Source organism: Bombina bombina, chromosome 6 (genome assembly GCF_027579735.1).
Source record: "Bombina bombina isolate aBomBom1 chromosome 6, aBomBom1.pri, whole genome shotgun sequence".
Lineage (NCBI taxonomy): Eukaryota > Metazoa > Chordata > Amphibia > Anura > Bombinatoridae > Bombina > Bombina bombina.
Window position 1 is genome coordinate 173482238 of NC_069504.1, and position 20401 is coordinate 173502638.

Here is a 20401-nt window from a genome sequence, read left to right on the forward strand (position 1 = left end):
ACAATGGAAGAATTACAGTTTTAATATAAACATATGTGTGCAAGTGCTAATTATGTTAATGTTTTGAAATAATGTGCAATAGTGTTTTTGTTTTTTTATGCAGCTGTTATTTCATCATGTTCTTGCAGAGTATAATACAGAACTGAATTTCTGCAATATAATGGCCTGATCTAATTTTACAAGGGCAGTTTTTAATAGAACACCATGCAGTGCAGATTATGAATAGGGTTTATAATATGAATACTCTTGTTACATAAAAAATGCTATGCTTTTTTATTAAAATATAAATATCTCTAACATCGCACACAGAAAAAAATAAAAAAAGGTAAAACAAAATTGGTAAAAAAGAAATGGTTTACTTCTGTTAAAGAGGCACTTACTATGTTAACAGTAGCAGAAATATAGCATTTGAGCCATAAAAATAGCTTTTGTATGTAAATGTATATTATTAGGGAAAGGTCAAATGAATTTCGAAAGGGCTGTAATTGAGGGTTATACATAAAATGTTCCTGCTATAAAATAAGTGGTATATTAAAAAACTCAAGAAGCACATTTACCTACTACACAGTACTAGTGTTTAAATAAAATATATATATGGTGTTTCATAAAATATCCTGAGAGAAAAATGCTGCACAGCTTGCATAAATGCAAAAAATATCAGTCCTTTTTAATTAAACTGTTAGAAATAATAATAATTATAATTATAACAAAAATAATTTAAAATTTCTTAAAAGAAAGTGCTAGTAAATTTTCAGTATGTTCGTATTATTATTATTTTAGTACTGATTTCTAAAATAAAAAACCACAAGAAACAAACACCGAGATTACAAGTTGTGCGCTAAACCTGGTGCGTAAATAATGCTAAAAATTTAGCGGTACAGCACTTTTCATAGCGCTGCCATTACAAGTTACAAAAAAACCCTCTTGTGTTGTGCGGTATGGTGCGTTAAGCTCCATACCGCACAAAAGCCAAGTCCTGACTTGACGTGCTCGTGCACGTATTGCCCCAAAGACATCAATGTAAAAAATGTATTAGAAAAAAAAACACCTGCGATTGCAGAATGGTGATCGCTATAATGCATTCCCCATTGATGTCTGTGGAGACAAGAAAGTTTATTATAAATCTAACACCCTAACGTAAATCCCTAGTCTAAAACCCCCTAATTCGCCACCCCTGACATTGCCAACACTAAATAAAGATATTAACCCCTAATCCGCCGCCCCTGACATTGCCAACACTACAATAAACATATAAACCCTTAATCCACCTCCCCCACATCGCCAACACTACAATAAACCTATTAACCCCTAAACTGCCACCCACCCGCATCGCTAACACCTAAATAAAACTATTAACCCCTAATTCGCCACCCCGCATCGCAAATACTAAACTAAACCTATTAACCCCTAAACCACCAAACACCCACATCGCAAATACTCAACTAAACCTATTAACCCCTAAACCACCAAACACCCACATTGCAAATACTCAACTAAACCTATTAACCCCTAAGGTTTTATTTATTTCACAGGTAAGATATTATTTATTTTAAGGTAGTTATATTTTAACTTTAATTTAAAGTTAGCGGGTGTTTGGTTTAGGGGTTAATAGTTTCATTTAGGTAGTCGCAATGTGGGTGTTTGGTGGTTTAGGGGTTAATAGGTTTGGTTTAGTATTTGTGATGTGGGTGTTTGGCGGTTTAGGGGTTAATAGGTTTAGTTGAGTATTTGCTATGTGGGTGTTTGGCAGTTTAGGGATTAATAGGTTTGGTTGAGTATTTGCGATGCGGGTGGGCGGCAGATTAGGGGTTAATAGGTTTATTATAGTGTTGGCGTTGCAGGGGTGAGACTGATTAGGGGTTAATAGGTTTATTTAGTAGAATAAATGTGATAAACATAAAACTTAAAACAAAAAACTTAAGACAAAACACAGGACCAAAAGTTCATATGTAAGGATATATCCGTGTTCTCTGGGTTCAATTCCCCACTTCTTAGCGTTCCTCAATGAGTTCTCAGATAAAAGGAAACAAAAGAAATAACATAGTGTGACTCTGTAACCACTTGTAGAGGAGTAATTTGATATTGTAACGAGTAACTACTCACATTTGTTGGAGCTTACAACTAAGCTCAAGGAAATGTGCACTCCCACTTTATACTGGTGGGAAAACAGTACTCTCAGGCAAATCTTTAAAACAAATATTTATATAAAATACATAAAAAGTGTCACAAGTGCCTATGTAACACCTAAAGTTATGGGTGAATGAGCAATGCTGATATAACAATTACTCAAAGGAGCAAGTCTTGGATGGGTGTGGATGGACCAGCAGAATATAGACCGCTGAAACCACCACCTCGCAGTCACAAAACAAAAATGCTCTTTTCCCAGGTGTATTGGCAAGTGTAGAGATGCACTGAGAAGTCTGTGATAACAGTTCCATTCCGACGTACGTTTCGCTGATTCAGCTTTATCAAGGAATCGCGATGTGGGTGTTTGGTGGTTTAGGGGTTAATAGGTTTGGTTTAGTATTTGTGATGTGGGTGTTTTGCGGTTTAGGGGTTAATAGGTTTAGTTGAGTATTTGCTATGTAGGTGTTTGGCAGTTTAGGGATTAATAGGTTTGGTTGAGTATTTGCGATGCGGGTGGGCGGCAGATTAGGGATTAATAGGTTTATTATAGTGTTGGCGTTGCGGGGGTCAGACGGATTAGGGGTTAATAGGTTTATTTAGTGTTGGCGATGTCGGTAAGCGGCAGATTGGGGGATAAATAGGTTTATTATAGTATTTGCGATATGGAGGGATGGCAGTTTAAGGGTTAATATGTAGTTTATGAGTGTTAGTGTACTTTGTAACATTTTTGTTATGAGTTTTGTGAAACATTTTTGTTTCGCAAAATTCATAACTACTGGAATGCATTGTGGCAGTATAAGCTATAACACTAATGGAATAGCCTGACCATATAACCTGTTATACGGGTGAGCTGAATATTCACCACTCAAAAGAAATGTTTTGAGTGCGGAATGGATCTTCACGGTATAGGCTAAACCGATTTGCGGAATAGCCGAACCGGGCGGATTGTAATACGGGTAAGCTGACTATTCCGCTCGCAAAGGCCAATTTTTCAGCGGTATAGCTGTACCGCAACACTTGTTATCTAGGTCAAAAATTGCTGATTGATAGGGTTTATATATATATTATTTATATACTGGCATTGGAAGCTAAATAATATTGTATTATTACACGTACATTATTTTGCATTTTGCTTTAGAAATCATGTATTAATTGTGACTAAACATTATACAAGCTCTTCAAGCACAGCAAAACGTGGAGGCTAACTGTATGCCATGCCTAGTTGTGATGCATAGAAGAATCACTTCATCAGTCTTTTTCAGTGTTATTTGATATTGCCATCATTAACATCTGTAGTCAAATTTGGTGCTCAATACATGATTTTGAACACATTGAATAAGAATGTCTAGCATTTTTTGAAATAATTTATGTAGGGGTTGGTGATTGTAAAATGTTGGAGCACTGGGGAAGTCTCCCTTAAGGTGATAGGGGAAACTAGATGTGGAATCCTTGCACAATGTGCTTAGAGGAATATGGCTGCACCTTACTGATGAGGTCCAAAGAAGGCCAAAATGATTTTCTGGGTTTGCCATTTTCCTTGATCAATGGAAGATTGCTTGGTATTTCTGCTGGACTGACCTTGTTAGACAAGATCATACTAATATACTTCTGGAAAGTTCTCGACTTTGAAAAGCACAATTCTGCTAAAAGAGGCTGCTCCTATGTGGTAACTAACCATAGGACAAGGTACTGAGCTGTTATTCATTCCTGGTAGAGCGCATATCTTTCTGTATCTATTTGCAATATAACCCTGGGGAAGTTTCCCTATGGGCAATAGGGGAAACCAAACATGGGGGTAGATTTATTATGCAGCAAATGCTGTATTCTACGCCGGAAGTTTAGAAGCAGCGGTCGTAGGTGGCGGACTGAAATCATCCCAATACGATCTGGATGATTGACACCACCTGCTAGCGGCCGATTGGCCCAGAGTGTGCAGGGAAAGGCATTGCACAAGAATTTCACAAGAAATGATTGTGCAATGGTAAATAATTGATAGGGTTTATATATATATATTATTTATATATATATTATTTATATACTGTTATTGGAAGCTAAATAATATTGTATTATTACACGTACATTATTTTGCATTTTGCTTTAGAAATCATGTATTAATTGTCACTAAACATTATACAAGCTCTTCAAGCACAGCAAAACGTGGAGGCTAACTGTATGCCATGCCTAGTTGTGATGCATAGAAGCATCACTTCATCAGTCTTTTTCAGTGTTTTTTGATATTGCCATCATTAAAATCTAGTCAAATTTGGTGCTCAATACATGATTCTGAACACATTGAATAAGAATTTCTAGCATTTTTTGAAATAATTTATGTAGGGGTTGGTGATTGTAAAATGTTGGAGCACTGGGGAAGTCTCCCTTAAGGTGATAGGGGAAACTAGACGTGGAATCCTTGCACAATGTGCTTAGAGGAATATGGCTGCACCTTACTGATGAGGTCCAAAGAAGGCCAAAACGATTTTATGGGTTTGCCATTTTCCTTGATCAATGGAAGATTGCTTGGTATTTCTGCTGGACTGACCTTGTTAGACAAGATCATACTAATATACTTCTGGAAAGTTCTCGACTTTGAAAAGCACAATTCTGCTAAAAGAGGCTGCTCCTATGTGGTAACTAACCATAGGACAAGGTACTGAGCTGTTATTCATTCCTGGTAGAGCGCATACCTTTCTGTATCTACTGTATTTGCAATATAGGTAAAAGGAAAGACAGCGCCTCATAGTGCAAATAAGTTCCAACAGTAATGGATCACACTGAGCAAATAACAGATGGTAATATACTCACAAGGATATTGGCACCTTTGTTGAAAGAGGTGCAAAAAGGCAAACTGACATTTAAATCAGCAGTCAGTACGCTGGAGCCAAATAGATTCAGCTTTCCTGGATGGGCCGCTGTGGACTCTCCTCTTTTAGACAGGAGAAGAATACTCTGGTGTTATGCTGTATAAATAAACAGCAGGCGGTGTTGTATTTGGCAGGCAAAGTAAAAAGCAATTAGTGCTGAGATAGATAAAGTTTAAAAACACTTTATTATATGAGCTTAGGACGCGTTTCTCGGCCGCAAGCTCCTGGCCGTTTCATCAGGTAAAATGTATTACACATGTGGTTACAAAAGATGTTTAAAAAGCCTGCCAATATATTTGATTGGTCCCAGTCTGACCAATCCCAAAGTGATAAAAAAATAGGGCCTTTCCTTTTGTCCACCAAACCCACACAACAACTTTAATCTCTTTGTTGACCTTAATCGTTTTACCAGAAAACTGGCACTTCAAAAATATTTTACACAAAAGAACATTAGAAAAAACAATTTAGAAGAAGAGAATACAGTTTGTATCCTCACAGACAATATGGATTTTGGCAATAACATACCTACTATATATAGCACTGTGGATGATTTTACATCACATTTGTATGAAGGCATAATACATACAAGTGTGAAAACAAAATCATCTTTCTCTCCTCCCGGTCAAAATCATTACATAGAAGTCTTCCAGAACCTAGTTCTAGAGGATTTCGAAAAAATCAAAAAGAAAAACACCAAAAAGAATTTTTTCAAAAGACAGGGAGACAAAATAGCCATACAGTCTTTAACAAACAATCCAGACATAATCATTCGTGATGCCGATAAGGGGGGAGGAATTATTGTTCAAAATGTGACCGATTACCTCCTAGAAGCAGATAGGATTCTGAAGGACACAGAATACTACAGAGTCCTATCTCACAATCCCACTACACAATTTCTTACATTATATCAAACTCTAATTAATAAAGGTGTCACAAACAACATTCTCAATAAAGAGGAACACAGATTTTTGAAAGTCAGTAATCCGAGTGTGGCCCACTATTACCACTTACCAAAAATTCACAAAAGTTTATCTAATCCTCCAGGCCGCCCTATTATTGCCGGCATAGATAACCTTACCTACAACTTATCATATTACGTTGATATTTTTTTACAGAAATATGTTTTAGGTTTAAAATCATACATCAAAGATGGCACAGACCTTCTAAAAAAGATTAAAAAATTTAAAAACACAGGAGACCTCATATGGATTACATGTGACGTCAGTGCATTATATTCAAACATAGCACACAATTTGGGTTTACAAACCACTTCAGTTTTTTTGAACCGTGATTTATTTATGCCCAAAATACAGAAAGAGTTCATTTTAGAATGTATTGAGTTCATTCTCAAACACAATTATTTTATTTACCAGGATGTGTATTATTTACAGATCAAGGGTACGGCCATGGGCACCAGATTCGCCCCGAGCTTCGCCAATCTATTTATGGGCTGTTTTGAGGAAACATATATTTTCAACTCCTAAGCCGGGGCGAATCTGGTGTTCTATGGCCGCTACATTGATGATTTGATTTTTATTTGGAGGGGCGACCCAATAACAGCACATACTTTCACAGAATCCTTAAATAAGAATGACATGGGCCTGACTTTCACAGCCAACATCAACTCTGTAACGATAGACTTCTTAGACCTCACTTTGGGCTGGGACACAGAGGGCAATTTAAGCTCAAAAACATTTTTCAAAAAAGTAGACAATAATAGTTATTTAGATTACACAAGCAACCATCACAAAAAATGGTTACACAACATTCCATATAGCCAATTTGAAAGGATAAAATGCAATTGCTCAGACATGACTTTTTTTGAGACGCAAAGCAAGATCGTATATGACAGATTCGTTGAGAAAGGTTATCCTCATGCTCTATTAGACAACTGTCTCAACAAAGTTAGAGATTTAGATAGAGATAAATTATTGAATAAAAACAAACCAACGATAAACAAAGAGGATAATTATTCTTCAGAACCTTTATTCATAACCCAATATAATTGCAATCACACACAGATGCAGGAAGCCATTAACAAACATTGGCACATCATTAGGAAAGACCCTTTTTTAAAAACCATTGTGGGAGAACATCCAAAGATAGTATATACCAGAGCACCGACACTCAGGAGTAAACTGGCACCTAGCAAAAAGGTGAAACATATATTACACAACACACAATCAACTACAAAACCAAAAACCATCCCCTCTTTTATGGATAGAATAGGAGTCTATAAATGTGGACAAAAGAAGTGCAACACATGCAAAGTTATAACATCTGGGAAAAAGACTTTTCAATCATTCGTCAGTGGTGAAGTTTTTACGATCAGCAGATTTATGAATTGTAACTCAGTATATGTGGTGTACGTCCTAGAGTGCTGTTGTGGGATCCAGTACGTAGGACGTACCTCTAGAAAAGCCAAGGTACGCTGGGGGGAACATTGGCGTAACTGTAAAAATTGTACCAAAAAAAAGATAAAACATAGTATTCCCGAGCATTGCTTAAACAAGCACAAAGGAAATTTCGACATTTTCAAATTTTATCCCATAGATTATATTCCACCCTCCACAGATTACAACAGAATCATTCAGCTAAGGATCCGTGAAACTTTTTGGATCCACAAATTAAAAACCCTACATCCATTGGGTCTGAATTCTAATCTAGATTTAGCAGCATTTAATTAAATCATCCTAACATCACTTTTTCTATTTGTAGGTCACCTGTAATTTTTAGATTACTATTCTATCAGCAGATTCCCATAGAAGAATAAAATCATACCAAACACAATATTTAGACTCCATATATCACCATTTTTTATCTGACCCTACATATGCAAAATCGAAATAACTAGCACAGTCATTGCACATAATACAAAATTAGATAATACATACCTAGACAATGGTACATGCTATTAGGTTTTAACTATTATTTACACAAGATCGGCTCGAATCAAATAGTACTTCTTTCGTGTCCCCTGACACATTCCCTAAACATCATTAGGAAAGACCCTTTTTTAAAAACCATTGTGGGAGAACATCCAAAGATAGTATATACCAGAGCACCGACACTCAGGAGTAAACTGGCACCTAGCAAAAAGGTGAAACATATATTACACAACACACAATCAACTACAAAACCAAAAACCATCCCCTCTTTTATGGATAGAATAGGAGTCTATAAATGTGGACAAAAGAAGTGCAACACATGCAAAGTTATAACATCTGGGAAAAAGACTTTTCAATCATTCGTCAGTGGTGAAGTTTTTACGATCAGCAGATTTATGAATTGTAACTCAGTATATGCGGTGTACGTCCTAGAGTGCTGTTGTGGGATCCAGTACGTAGGACGTACCTCTAGAAAAGCCAAGGTACGCTGGGGGGAACATTGGCGTAACTGTAAAAATTGTACCAAAAAAAAGATAAAACATAGTATTCCCGAGCATTGCTTAAACAAGCACAAAGGAAATTTCGACATTTTCAAATTTTATCCCATAGATTATATTCCACCCTCCACAGATTACAACAAAATCATTCAGCTAAGGATCCGTGAAACTTTTTGGATCCACAAATTAAAAACCCTACATCCATTGGGTCTGAATTCTAATCTAGATTTAGCAGCATTTAATTAAATCATCCTAACATCACTTTTTCTATTTGTAGGTCACCTGTAATTTTTAGATTACTATTCTATCAGCAGATTCCCATAGAAGAATAAAATCATACCAAACACAATATTTAGACTCCATATATCACCATTTTTTATCTGACCCTACATATGCAAAATCGAAATAACTAGCACAGTCATTGCACATAATACAAAATTAGATAATACATACCTAGACAATGGTACATGCTATTAGGTTTTAACTATTATTTACACAAGATCGGCTCGAATCAAATAGTACTTCTTTCGTGTCCCCTGACACATTCCCTAAACATCATTAGGAAAGACCCTTTTTTAAAAACCATTGTGGGAGAACATCCAAAGATAGTATATACCAGAGCACCGACACTCAGGAGTAAACTGGCACCTAGCAAAAAGGTGAAACATATATTACACAACACACAATCAACTACAAAACCAAGAACCATCCCCTCTTTTATGGATAGAATAGGAGTCTATAAATGTGGACAAAAGAAGTGCAACACATGCAAAGTTATAACATCTGGGAAAAAGACTTTTCAATCATTCGTCAGTGGTGAAGTTTTTACGATCAGCAGATTTATGAATTGTAACTCAGTATATGTGGTGTACGTCCTAGAGTGCTGTTGTGGGATCCAGTACGTAGGACGTACCTCTAGAAAAGCCAAGGTACGCTGGGGGGAACATTGGCGTAACTGTAAAAATTGTACCAAAAAAAAGATAAAACATAGTATTCCCGAGCATTGCTTAAACAAGCACAAAGGAAATTTCGACATTTTCAAATTTTATCCCATAGATTATATTCCACCCTCCACAGATTACAACAGAATCATTCAGCTAAGGATCCGTGAAACTTTTTGGATCCACAAATTAAAAACCCTACATCCATTGGGTCTGAATTCTAATCTAGATTTAGCAGCATTTAATTAAATCATCCTAACATCACTTTTTCTATTTGTAGGTCACCTGTAATTTTTAGATTACTATTCTATCAGCAGATTCCCATAGAAGAATAAAATCATACCAAACACAATATTTAGACTCCATATATCACCATTTTTTATCTGACCCTACATATGCAAAATCGAAATAACTAGCACAGTCATTGCACATAATACAAAATTAGATAATACATACCTAGACAATGGTACATGCTATTAGGTTTTAACTATTATTTACACAAGATCGGCTCGAATCAAATAGTACTTCTTTCGTGTCCCCTGACACATTCCCTAAACATCATTAGGAAAGACCCTTTTTTAAAAACCGTTGTGGGAGAACATCCAAAGATAGTATATACCAGAGCACCGACACTCAGGAGTAAACTGGCACCTAGCAAAAAGGTGAAACATATATTACACAACACACAATCAACTACAAAACCAAAAACCATCCCCTCTTTTATGGATAGAATAGGAGTCTATAAATGTGGACAAAAGAAGTGCAACACATGCAAAGTTATAACATCTGGGAAAAAGACTTTTCAATCATTCGTCAGTGGTGAAGTTTTTACGATCAGCAGATTTATGAATTGTAACTCAGTATATGTGGTGTACGTCCTAGAGTGCTGTTGTGGGATCCAGTACGTAGGACGTACCTCTAGAAAAGCCAAGGTACGCTGGGGGGAACATTGGCGTAACTGTAAAAATTGTACCAAAAAAAAGATAAAACATAGTATTCCCGAGCATTGCTTAAACAAGCACAAAGGAAATTTCGACATTTTCAAATTTTATCCCATAGATTATATTCCACCCTCCACAGATTACAACAAAATCATTCAGCTAAGGATCCGTGAAACTTTTTGGATCCACAAATTAAAAACCCTACATCCATTGGGTCTGAATTCTAATCTAGATTTAGCAGCATTTAATTAAATCATCCTAACATCACTTTTTCTATTTGTAGGTCACCTGTAATTTTTAGATTACTATTCTATCAGCAGATTCCCATAGAAGAATAAAATCATACCAAACACAATATTTAGACTCCATATATCACCATTTTTTATCTGACCCTAAATATGCAAAATCGAAATAACTAGCACAGTCATTGCACATAATACAAAATTAGATAATACATACCTAGACAATGGTACATGCTATTAGGTTTTAACTATTATTTACACAAGATCGGCTCGAATCAAATAGTACTTCTTTCGTGTCCCCTGACACATTCCCTAAACATCATTAGGAAAGACCCTTTTTTAAAAACCATTGTGGGAGAACATCCAAAGATAGTATATACCAGAGCACCGACACTCAGGAGTAAACTGGCACCTAGCAAAAAGGTGAAACATATATTACACAACACACAATCAACTACAAAACCAAGAACCATCCCCTCTTTTATGGATAGAATAGGAGTCTATAAATGTGGACAAAAGAAGTGCAACACATGCAAAGTTATAACATCTGGGAAAAAGACTTTTCAATCATTCGTCAGTGGTGAAGTTTTTACGATCAACAGATTTATGAATTGTAACTCAGTATATGTGGTGTACGTCCTAGAGTGCTGTTGTGGGATCCAGTACGTAGGACGTACCTCTAGAAAAGCCAAGGTACGCTGGGGGGAACATTGGCGTAACTGTAAAAATTGTACCAAAAAAAAGATAAAACATAGTATTCCCGAGCATTGCTTAAACAAGCACAAAGGAAATTTCGACATTTTCAAATTTTATCCCATAGATTATATTCCACCCTCCACAGATTACAACAGAATCATTCAGCTAAGGATCCGTGAAACTTTTTGGATCCACAAATTAAAAACCCTACATCCATTGGGTCTGAATTCTAATCTAGATTTAGCAGCATTTAATTAAATCATCCTAACATCACTTTTTCTATTTGTAGGTCACCTGTAATTTTTAGATTACTATTCTATCAGCAGATTCCCATAGAAGAATAAAATCATACCAAACACAATATTTAGACTCCATATATCACCATTTTTTATCTGACCCTACATATGCAAAATCGAAATAACTAGCACAGTCATTGCACATAATACAAAATTAGATAATACATACCTAGACAATGGTACATGCTATTAGGTTTTAACTATTATTTACACAAGATCGGCTCGAATCAAATAGTACTTCTTTCGTGTCCCCTGACACATTCCCTAAACATCATTAGGAAAGACCCTTTTTTAAAAACCATTGTGGGAGAACATCCAAAGATAGTATATACCAGAGCACCGACACTCAGGAGTAAACTGGCACCTAGCAAAAAGGTGAAACATATATTACACAACACACAATCAACTACAAAACCAAAAACCATCCCCTCTTTTATGGATAGAATAGGAGTCTATAAATGTGGACAAAAGAAGTGCAACACATGCAAAGTTATAACATCTGGGAAAAAGACTTTTCAATCATTCGTCAGTGGTGAAGTTTTTACGATCAGCAGATTTATGAATTGTAACTCAGTATATGTGGTGTACGTCCTAGAGTGCTGTTGTGGGATCCAGTACGTAGGACGTACCTCTAGAAAAGCCAAGGTACGCTGGGGGGAACATTGGCGTAACTGTAAAAATTGTACCAAAAAAAAGATAAAACATAGTATTCCCGAGCATTGCTTAAACAAGCACAAAGGAAATTTCGACATTTTCAAATTTTATCCCATAGATTATATTCCACCCTCCACAGATTACAACAAAATCATTCAGCTAAGGATCCGTGAAACTTTTTGGATCCACAAATTAAAAACCCTACATCCATTGGGTCTGAATTCTAATCTAGATTTAGCAGCATTTAATTAAATCATCCTAACATCACTTTTTCTATTTGTAGGTCACCTGTAATTTTTAGATTACTATTCTATCAGCAGATTCCCATAGAAGAATAAAATCATACCAAACACAATATTTAGACTCCATATATCACCATTTTTTATCTGACCCTACATATGCAAAATCGAAATAACTAGCACAGTCATTGCACATAATACAAAATTAGATAATACATACCTAGACAATGGTACATGCTATTAGGTTTTAACTATTATTTACACAAGATCGGCTCGAATCAAATAGTACTTCTTTCATGTCCCCTGACACATTCCCTAAACATAATTAGGAAAGACCCTTTTTTAAAAACCATTGTGGGAGAACATCCAAAGATAGTATATACCAGAGCACCGACACTCAGGAGTAAACTGGCACCTAGCAAAAAGGTGAAACATATATTACACAACACACAATCAACTACAAAACCAAGAACCATCCCCTCTTTTATGGATAGAATAGGAGTCTATAAATGTGGACAAAAGAAGTGCAACACATGCAAAGTTATAACATCTGGGAAAAAGACTTTTCAATCATTCGTCAGTGGTGAAGTTTTTACGATCAGCAGATTTATGAATTGTAACTCAGTATATGTGGTGTACGTCCTAGAGTGCTGTTGTGGGATCCAGTACGTAGGACGTACCTCTAGAAAAGCCAAGGTACGCTGGGGGGAACATTGGCGTAACTGTAAAAATTGTACCAAAAAAAAGATAAAACATAGTATTCCCGAGCATTGCTTAAACAAGCACAAAGGAAATTTCGACATTTTCAAATTTTATCCCATAGATTATATTCCACCCTCCACAGATTACAACAGAATCATTCAGCTAAGGATCCGTGAAACTTTTTGGATCCACAAATTAAAAACCCTACATCCATTGGGTCTGAATTCTAATCTAGATTTAGCAGCATTTAATTAAATCATCCTAACATCACTTTTTCTATTTGTAGGTCACCTGTAATTTTTAGATTACTATTCTATCAGCAGATTCCCATAGAAGAATAAAATCATACCAAACACAATATTTAGACTCCATATATCACCATTTTTTATCTGACCCTACATATGCAAAATCGAAATAACTAGCACAGTCATTGCACATAATACAAAATTAGATAATACATACCTAGACAATGGTACATGCTATTAGGTTTTAACTATTATTTACACAAGATCGGCTCGAATCAAATAGTACTTCTTTCGTGTCCCCTGACACATTCCCTAAACATCATTAGGAAAGACCCTTTTTTAAAAACCGTTGTGGGAGAACATCCAAAGATAGTATATACCAGAGCACCGACACTCAGGAGTAAACTGGCACCTAGCAAAAAGGTGAAACATATATTACACAACACACAATCAACTACAAAACCAAAAACCATCCCCTCTTTTATGGATAGAATAGGAGTCTATAAATGTGGACAAAAGAAGTGCAACACATGCAAAGTTATAACATCTGGGAAAAAGACTTTTCAATCATTCGTCAGTGGTGAAGTTTTTACGATCAGCAGATTTATGAATTGTAACTCAGTATATGTGGTGTACGTCCTAGAGTGCTGTTGTGGGATCCAGTACGTAGGACGTACCTCTAGAAAAGCCAAGGTACGCTGGGGGGAACATTGGCGTAACTGTAAAAATTGTACCAAAAAAATGATAAAACATAGTATTCCCGAGCATTGCTTAAACAAGCACAAAGGAAATTTCGACATTTTCAAATTTTATCCCATAGATTATATTCCACCCTCCACAGATTACAACAGAATCATTCAGCTAAGGATCCGTGAAACTTTTTGGATCCACAAATTAAAAACCCTACATCCATTGGGTCTGAATTCTAATCTAGATTTAGCAGCATTTAATTAAATCATCCTAACATCACTTTTTCTATTTGTAGGTCACCTGTAATTTTTAGATTACTATTCTATCAGCAGATTCCCATAGAAGAATAAAATCATACCAAACACAATATTTAGACTCCATATATCACCATTTTTTATCTGACCCTACATATGCAAAATCGAAATAACTAGCACAGTCATTGCACATAATACAAAATTAGATAATACATACCTAGACAATGGTACATGCTATTAGGTTTTAACTATTATTTACACAAGATCGGCTCGAATCAAATAGTACTTCTTTCGTGTCCCCTGACACATTCCCTAAACATCATTAGGAAAGACCCTTTTTTAAAAACCATTGTGGGAGAACATCCAAAGATAGTATATACCAGAGCACCGACACTCAGGAGTAAACTGGCACCTAGCAAAAAGGTGAAACATATATTACACAACACACAATCAACTACAAAACCAAAAACCATCCCCTCTTTTATGGATAGAATAGGAGTCTATAAATGTGGACAAAAGAAGTGCAACACATGCAAAGTTATAACATCTGGGAAAAAGACTTTTCAATCATTCGTCAGTGGTGAAGTTTTTACGATCAGCAGATTTATGAATTGTAACTCAGTATATGCGGTGTACGTCCTAGAGTGCTGTTGTGGGATCCAGTACGTAGGACGTACCTCTAGAAAAGCCAAGGTACGCTGGGGGGAACATTGGCGTAACTGTAAAAATTGTACCAAAAAAAAGATAAAACATAGTATTCCCGAGCATTGCTTAAACAAGCACAAAGGAAATTTCGACATTTTCAAATTTTATCCCATAGATTATATTCCACCCTCCACAGATTACAACAAAATCATTCAGCTAAGGATCCGTGAAACTTTTTGGATCCACAAATTAAAAACCCTACATCCATTGGGTCTGAATTCTAATCTAGATTTAGCAGCATTTAATTAAATCATCCTAACATCACTTTTTCTATTTGTAGGTCACCTGTAATTTTTAGATTACTATTCTATCAGCAGATTCCCATAGAAGAATAAAATCATACCAAACACAATATTTAGACTCCATATATCACCATTTTTTATCTGACCCTACATATGCAAAATCGAAATAACTAGCACAGTCATTGCACATAATACAAAATTAGATAATACATACCTAGACAATGGTACATGCTATTAGGTTTTAACTATTATTTACACAAGATCGGCTCGAATCAAATAGTACTTCTTTCGTGTCCCCTGACACATTCCCTAAACATAATTAGGAAAGACCCTTTTTTAAAAACCATTGTGGGAGAACATCCAAAGATAGTATATACCAGAGCACCGACACTCAGGAGTAAACTGGCACCTAGCAAAAAGGTGAAACATATATTACACAACACACAATCAACTACAAAACCAAGAACCATCCCCTCTTTTATGGATAGAATAGGAGTCTATAAATGTGGACAAAAGAAGTGCAACACATGCAAAGTTATAACATCTGGGAAAAAGACTTTTCAATCATTCGTCAGTGGTGAAGTTTTTACGATCAGCAGATTTATGAATTGTAACTCAGTATATGTGGTGTACGTCCTAGAGTGCTGTTGTGGGATCCAGTACGTAGGACGTACCTCTAGAAAAGCCAAGGTACGCTGGGGGGAACATTGGCGTAACTGTAAAAATTGTACCAAAAAAAAGATAAAACATAGTATTCCCGAGCATTGCTTAAACAAGCACAAAGGAAATTTCGACATTTTCAAATTTTATCCCATAGATTATATTCCACCCTCCACAGATTACAACAGAATCATTCAGCTAAGGATCCGTGAAACTTTTTGGATCCACAAATTAAAAACCCTACATCCATTGGGTCTGAATTCTAATCTAGATTTAGCAGCATTTAATTAAATCATCCTAACATCACTTTTTCTATTTGTAGGTCACCTGTAATTTTTAGATTACTATTCTATCAGCAGATTCCCATAGAAGAATAAAATCATACCAAACACAATATTTAGACTCCATATATCACCATTTTTTATCTGACCCTACATATGCAAAATCGAAATAACTAGCACAGTCATTGCACATAATACAAAATTAGATAATACATACCTAGACAATGGTACATGCTATTAGGTTTTAACTATTATTTACACAAGATCGGCTCGAATCAAATAGTACTTCTTTCGTGTCCCCTGACACATTCCCTAAACATCATTAGGAAAGACCCTTTTTTAAAAACCGTTGTGGGAGAACATCCAAAGATAGTATATACCAGAGCACCGACACTCAGGAGTAAACTGGCACCTAGCAAAAAGGTGAAACATATATTACACAACACACAATCAACTACAAAACCAAAAACCATCCCCTCTTTTATGGATAGAATAGGAGTCTATAAATGTGGACAAAAGAAGTGCAACACATGCAAAGTTATAACATCTGGGAAAAAGACTTTTCAATCATTCGTCAGTGGTGAAGTTTTTACGATCAGCAGATTTATGAATTGTAACTCAGTATATGTGGTGTACGTCCTAGAGTGCTGTTGTGGGATCCAGTACGTAGGACGTACCTCTAGAAAAGCCAAGGTACGCTGGGGGGAACATTGGCGTAACTGTAAAAATTGTACCAAAAAAAAGATAAAACATAGTATTCCCGAGCATTGCTTAAACAAGCACAAAGGAAATTTCGACATTTTCAAATTTTATCCCATAGATTATATTCCACCCTCCACAGATTACAACAAAATCATTCAGCTAAGGATCCGTGAAACTTTTTGGATCCACAAATTAAAAACCCTACATCCATTGGGTCTGAATTCTAATCTAGATTTAGCAGCATTTAATTAAATCATCCTAACATCACTTTTTCTATTTGTAGGTCACCTGTAATTTTTAGATTACTATTCTATCAGCAGATTCCCATAGAAGAATAAAATCATACCAAACACAATATTTAGACTCCATATATCACCATTTTTTATCTGACCCTAAATATGCAAAATCGAAATAACTAGCACAGTCATTGCACATAATACAAAATTAGATAATACATACCTAGACAATGGTACATGCTATTAGGTTTTAACTATTATTTACACAAGATCGGCTCGAATCAAATAGTACTTCTTTCGTGTCCCCTGACACATTCCCTAAACATCATTAGGAAAGACCCTTTTTTAAAAACCATTGTGGGAGAACATCCAAAGATAGTATATACCAGAGCACCGACACTCAGGAGTAAACTGGCACCTAGCAAAAAGGTGAAACATATATTACACAACACACAATCAACTACAAAACCAAGAACCATCCCCTCTTTTATGGATAGAATAGGAGTCTATAAATGTGGACAAAAGAAGTGCAACACATGCAAAGTTATAACATCTGGGAAAAAGACTTTTCAATCATTCGTCAGTGGTGAAGTTTTTACGATCAACAGATTTATGAATTGTAACTCAGTATATGTGGTGTACGTCCTAGAGTGCTGTTGTGGGATCCAGTACGTAGGACGTACCTCTAGAAAAGCCAAGGTACGCTGGGGGGAACATTGGCGTAACTGTAAAAATTGTACCAAAAAAAAGATAAAACATAGTATTCCCGAGCATTGCTTAAACAAGCACAAAGGAAATTTCGACATTTTCAAATTTTATCCCATAGATTATATTCCACCCTCCACAGATTACAACAGAATCATTCAGCTAAGGATCCGTGAAACTTTTTGGATCCACAAATTAAAAACCCTACATCCATTGGGTCTGAATTCTAATCTAGATTTAGCAGCATTTAATTAAATCATCCTAACATCACTTTTTCTATTTGTAGGTCACCTGTAATTTTTAGATTACTATTCTATCAGCAGATTCCCATAGAAGAATAAAATCATACCAAACACAATATTTAGACTCCATATATCACCATTTTTTATCTGACCCTACATATGCAAAATCGAAATAACTAGCACAGTCATTGCACATAATACAAAATTAGATAATACATACCTAGACAATGGTACATGCTATTAGGTTTTAACTATTATTTACACAAGATCGGCTCGAATCAAATAGTACTTCTTTCGTGTCCCCTGACACATTCCCTAAACATCATTAGGAAAGACCCTTTTTTAAAAACCATTGTGGGAGAACATCCAAAGATAGTATATACCAGAGCACCGACACTCAGGAGTAAACTGGCACCTAGCAAAAAGGTGAAACATATATTACACAACACACAATCAACTACAAAACCAAAAACCATCCCCTCTTTTATGGATAGAATAGGAGTCTATAAATGTGGACAAAAGAAGTGCAACACATGCAAAGTTATAACATCTGGGAAAAAGACTTTTCAATCATTCGTCAGTGGTGAAGTTTTTACGATCAGCAGATTTATGAATTGTAACTCAGTATATGTGGTGTACGTCCTAGAGTGCTGTTGTGGGATCCAGTACGTAGGACGTACCTCTAGAAAAGCCAAGGTACGCTGGGGGGAACATTGGCGTAACTGTAAAAATTGTACCAAAAAAAAGATAAAACATAGTATTCCCGAGCATTGCTTAAACAAGCACAAAGGAAATTTCGACATTTTCAAATTTTATCCCATAGATTATATTCCACCCTCCACAGATTACAACAAAATCATTCAGCTAAGGATCCGTGAAACTTTTTGGATCCACAAATTAAAAACCCTACATCCATTGGGTCTGAATTCTAATCTAGATTTAGCAGCATTTAATTAAATCATCCTAACATCACTTTTTCTATTTGTAGGTCACCTGTAATTTTTAGATTACTATTCTATCAGCAGATTCCCATAGAAGAATAAAATCATACCAAACACAATATTTAGACTCCATATATCACCATTTTTTATCTGACCCTACATATGCAAAATCGAAATAACTAGCACAGTCATTGCACATAATACAAAATTAGATAATACATACCTAGACAATGGTACATGCTATTAGGTTTTAACTATTATTTACACAAGATCGGCTCGAATCAAATAGTACTTCTTTCATGTCCCCTGACACATTCCCTAAACATAATTAGGAAAGACCCTTTTTTAAAAACCATTGTGGGAGAACATCCAAAGATAGTATATACCAGAGCACCGACACTCAGGAGTAAACTGGCACCTAGCAAAAAGGTGAAACATATATTACACAACACACAATCAACTACAAAACCAAGAACCATCCCCTCTTTTATGGATAGAATAGGAGTCTATAAATGTGGACAAAAGAAGTGCAACACATGCAAAGTTATAACATCTGGGAAAAAGACTTTTCAATCATTCGTCAGTGGTGAAGTTTTTACGATCAGCAGATTTATGAATTGTAACTCAGTATATGTGGTGTACGTCCTAGAGTGCTGTTGTGGGATCCAGTACGTAGGACGTACCTCTAGAAAAGCCAAGGTACGCTGGGGGGAACATTGGCGTAACTGTAAAAATTGTACCAAAAAAAAGATAAAACATAGTATTCCCGAGCATTGCTTAAACAAGCACAAAGGAAATTTCGACATTTTCAAATTTTATCCCATAGATTATATTCCACCCTCCACAGATTACAACAGAATCATTCAGCTAAGGATCCGTGAAACTTTTTGGATCCACAAATTAAAAACCCTACATCCATTGGGTCTGAATTCTAATCTAGATTTAGCAGCATTTAATTAAATCATCCTAACATCACTTTTTCTATTTGTAGGTCACCTGTAATTTTTAGATTACTATTCTATCAGCAGATTCCCATAGAAGAATAAAATCATACCAAACACAATATTTAGACTCCATATATCACCATTTTTTATCTGACCCTACATATGCAAAATCGAAATAACTAGCACAGTCATTGCACATAATACAAAATTAGATAATACATACCTAGACAATGGTACATGCTATTAGGTTTTAACTATTATTTACACAAGATCGGCTCGAATCAAATAGTACTTCTTTCGTGTCCCCTGACACATTCCCTAAACATCATTAGGAAAGACCCTTTTTTAAAAACCGTTGTGGGAGAACATCCAAAGATAGTATATACCAGAGCACCGACACTCAGGAGTAAACTGGCACCTAGCAAAAAGGTGAAACATATATTACACAACACACAATCAACTACAAAACC